The following is a 4,532-nucleotide window of genomic DNA, read 5'->3' as shown; positions in this document are numbered from 1 at the left end:
TTGAAAGGACTCTGAAAAGAAAACTAAGAGAAGCTAAATTACAACAATCCAAAGATAACCTTTCAGAAATTTTCGAACAGGAAGAGGAGATGGCAGCCGAAAATAATAATAATGCAAGGAGGATGCTTAGTGACTTTACTGCACCTAATTCCAATTTACATGGAAGAAGCATCACTATTCCTACCATTGGAGCAAACAATTTTGAGCTGAAACTTCAATTAGTTTCTCTGATGCAGCAGAACTGCAAGTTTCATGGACTTCCATCTGAAGATCCTTTTCAGTTCTTAACTGAATTCTTGTAGATCTGTGATACTGTTAAGACTAATGGAGTAGATCCTGAAGTCTACAGGCTCATACTTTTCCCATTTGCTGTAAGAGATAGAGCTAGATTATGGTTGGACTCTCAACCTAAAGATAGCCTGAACTCTTGGGATAAGCTGGTCACGGCTTTTTTAGCCAAGTTCTTTCCTCCTCAAAAGCTGAGCAAGCTCAGAGTGGATGTTCAAACCTTCAAACAAAAAGATGGTGAATCCCTCTATGAAGCTTGGGAAAGATACAAACAGCTGACCAAAAAGTGTCCTTCTGACATGCTTTCAGAATGGACCATCCTGGATATATTCTATGATGGTTTATCTGAGCTATCAAAGATGTCACTGGACACTTCTGCAGGTGGATCCATTCACCTAAAGAAAACGCCTGTAGAAGCTCAAGAACTCATTGACATGGTTGCTAATAACCAGTTCATGTACACTTCTGAGAGGAATCCTGTGAGTAATGGGACGCCTATGAAGAAGGGAGTTCTTGAGATTGATACTCTGAATGCCATACTGGCTCAGAATAAAATATTGACTCAGCAAGTCAATATGATCTCTCAGAGTCTGAATGGAATGCAAGCTGCATCTAACAGTACTCAAGAGGCTTCTTATGAAGAAGAAGCTTATGATCCTGAGAACCCTGCAATAGCAGAGGTAAATTACTTAGGTGAACCTTATGGAAACACCTATAACTCATCATGGAGAAATCATCCAAATTTCTCATGGAAGGATCAAAAGCCTCAACAAGGCTTTAATAATGGTGGAAGAAACAGGTTTAACAATAATAAACCTTTTCCATCATCCACTCAGCAACAGACAGAGAACTCTGAACAAAATACTTCTAATTTAGCAAACTTAGTCTCTGATCTATCCAAGGCCACTGTAAGTTTCATGAATGAAACAAGGTCTTCCATTAGAAATCTGGAAGCACAAGTGGGCTAGCTGAGTAAAAGGATCACTGAAATCCCTCCTAGTACTCTCCCAAGCAATACAGAAGAGAATCCAAAAGGAGAGTGCAAGGCCATTGACATAAGCACCATGGCCGAACCTGTAAAGGAAGGAGAGGACATGAATCCCAAGGAGGAAGACCTCCTGGGACGTCCAGTGGTCAATAAGGAGCTTCCCTCTGAGGAACCAAAGGACTCTGAGGCTCATCTAGAGACCATAGAGATTCCATTAAACCTCCTTATACCCTTCATGAGCTCTGATGAGTATTCCTCTTCTGAAGAGAATGAGGATGTTACTGAAGAGCAAACTGCCAAGTTTCTTGGTGCAATCATGAAGCTGAATACCAAATTATTTGGCATTGATACTTGGGAAGATGAACCTCCCTTGTTCATTAATGAACTAAGTGATCTGGATCAACTGACATTGCCTCAGAAGAGACAGGATCCTGGAAAGTTCATAATACCTTGTACCATAGGCACCATGATCTTTAAGGCTCTGTGTGACCTTGGTTCAGGAATAGACCTCATGCCCCTCTCTGTAATAGAGAAACTGGGAATCTATGGGGTGCAAGCTGCTAAAATCTCATTAGAGATGGCAGACAATTCAAGAAAATAGGCTTATGGACAAGTAGAGGACGTGTTAGTAAAGGTTGAAGGCCTTTACATCCCTACTGATTTTATAGTCCTGGATACTGGAAAGGAAGAGGATGAATCCATCATCCTAGGAAGACCTTTCCTAGCCACAGCAAGAGCTGTGATTGATGTGGACAGAGGAGAATTAATCCTTTAATTGAATGAGGACAACCTTGTGTTTACAACTCAAGGATCTCTCTCTGCATCCATGGAGAGGAAGCAAAAAAAACTTCTCTCAAAGCAGAGTCAACCAAAGCCCCCACAGTCAAACACTAAGTTTGGTGTTGGGAGGCCACAACCAAACTCTAAGTTTGGTGTTGAACTCCCATATCCAAACTCTAAGTTTGGTGTTGGAGAGTCTCAACAATGCTCTGAACATCTGTGAGGCTCCATGAGAGCCTACTGTCAAGCTATTGACATTAAAGAAGCGCTTGTTGGGAGGCAACCCAATTTTTATTTATCTAACAATATTTTTCTTAGTTATATGTCTTTATAGGTACATGATCATGTGGAGTCACAAAATAAATATAAAAATTGAAAACAGAATCAAAAACAGCAGAAGAAAAATCACACCCTGGAGGAGCATTTGCCTGGCGTTCAACGCCAGAACAGAGCATGGTTCTGGCGCTGAACGCCCAAAATGGGCAGCATCCTGGCGCTGAACGCCCAGAACAAGCATGGTTCTGGCGTTCAACGCCAGAAATGGCAACAAATGGGCGTTGAACGCCCAAAATGGGCACCAACCTGGCGCTGAACGCCCAGAGTTGTGTGCAAGGGCATTTTACATGCCTAATTTGGTGCAAGGTTGTAAATCCTTGAACACCTCAGGATCTGTGGACCCCACAGGATCATCTCAGGATCTGTGGACCCCACAGGATCATCTCAGGATCTGTGGACCCCACAGGATCCCCACCTACCTCCACTCACTTCTTCTCACCCCTCTTTCACACAATCCCATAAACACTCTTCCCCAAAACCCTTCACCTATCACCTCCATCCCTCTTCCCCATTAAACCTTCACCACTCACATCCACCCACTCTTCCCCATAAACCTACCTCATAAGCTCCACCTACCTTCAAAATTCAAAACTAATTTCCTACCCAAACCCACCCATATGGCCGAACCTTAACCCCCCTCCCTTCCCTATATAAAGCCCTCCATTCTTCATCAAATTCACACAACACACCCCTCTACACCCTTCTTGGCCGAAACACTTCCCACTCTCCCTCTCCTCCATCTCTTCTTCTTCATCTATTCTTTCTTCTCTTGCTCGAGGGCGAGTAAAATTCTAAGTTTGGTGTGGTAAAAGCATAAGCTTTTTGTTTTTCCATTACCATTGATGGCACCTAAGACCGAAGAATCCTCTAGAAAGGGGAAAGGGATGACAAAAGCTTCCACATCCGAGTCATGGGAGATGGAAAGGTTCATCTCCAAAGCCCATCAAGACCACTTCTATGATGTTGTGGCCAAGAAGAAGGTGATCCCCGAGGTCCCTTTCAAACTCAAAAGAAATGAGTATCCGGAGATCTGACATGAAATTCAAAGAAGAGGTTGGGAAGTTCTAACAAATCCCATCCAACAAGTCGGCATCCTAATGGTTCAAGAGTTCTATGCCAATGCATGGATCACCAAGAACCATGATCAAAGTAAGAACCCGAATCCAAAGAACTATGTTACAATGGTTCGGGGGAAATACTTAGATTTTATTCCGGAAAATGTGAGGTTGGCGTTCAACTTGCCAAACATGGAAGAGAACGCACGCCCCTACACAAGGAGAGTCAACTTTGATCAAAGGTTGGACCAAGTCCTTATGGACATATGTGTAGAAGGAGCTCAATGGAAGATTGACTCCAAAGGCAAGCCGGTTCAACTAAGAAGATTGGACCTCAAGCCTGTAGCTAGAGGATGGTTGGAGTTCATTCAATGCTCAATCATTCCCACTAGCAACCGGTCTGAAGTTACTATAGACCGGGCCATCATGATCCATAGCATCATGATTGGAGAAGAGGTGGAAGTTCATGAGATTATACCTCAAGAACTCTACAAGGTGGCTGACAAGTCCTCCACTATGGCAAGGTTAGCCTTTCCTCACCTTATTTGCCACCTATGCAATTCGGCTGGGATTGACATAGAGGGAGATATTCTCATCAAAGAGGACAAGCCCATCACTAAGAAAAAGATAGAGCAAGCAAGAGAGCCCAGTCATGGAGCTCAAGAGGCGTATGAAGCTCATCACCATGAGATCCCGGAGATGCCTCAAATGCACTTTCCTCCACAAAACTATTAGGAGCAAATCAACACCTCCTTAGGAGAATTGAGTTCCAATATGGGACAACTAAGGGTGGAACATCAAGAGCACTCCATCATGCTCCATGAAATAAGAGAAGATCAAAAAGCAATGAGGGAGGAGCAACAAAGACAAGGAAGAGACATAGAAGAGCTCAAGGACATCATTGGTTCCTCAAGAAGAAAACGCCACCATCACTAAGGTGGATTCCTTCCTTGTTCTTATTTCTTCTGTTTTTCGTTTTCTATGTTAAGTGCTTATCTATGTTTGTGTCTTCATTACATGATCATTAGTAGTTAGTAACTCTGTCTTAAAGTTATGAATGTCCTATGAATCCATCACCTCTCTTA

At 42.9% G+C, this 4,532-nt stretch overlaps 1 non-coding gene across 1 annotated transcript; it reads right to left on the bottom strand.

Moving 5' to 3' along the window:
* Positions 1-485: 485 nt before the first annotated feature.
* LOC112724393 (small nucleolar RNA R71) lies at positions 486-589 on the bottom strand. The gene has a single exon (XR_003163558.1). It is a non-coding gene; the product is annotated as a small nucleolar RNA R71 (small nucleolar RNA).
* Positions 590-4,532: the final 3,943 nt, after the last annotated feature.

This window comes from Arachis hypogaea, chromosome 11, assembly GCF_003086295.3.
Source record: "Arachis hypogaea cultivar Tifrunner chromosome 11, arahy.Tifrunner.gnm2.J5K5, whole genome shotgun sequence".
Classification (NCBI taxonomy): domain Eukaryota; kingdom Viridiplantae; phylum Streptophyta; class Magnoliopsida; order Fabales; family Fabaceae; genus Arachis; species Arachis hypogaea.
Note: the sequence above shows the minus strand (reverse complement) of the source record. Positions and strands in the feature narration are given on the sequence as shown.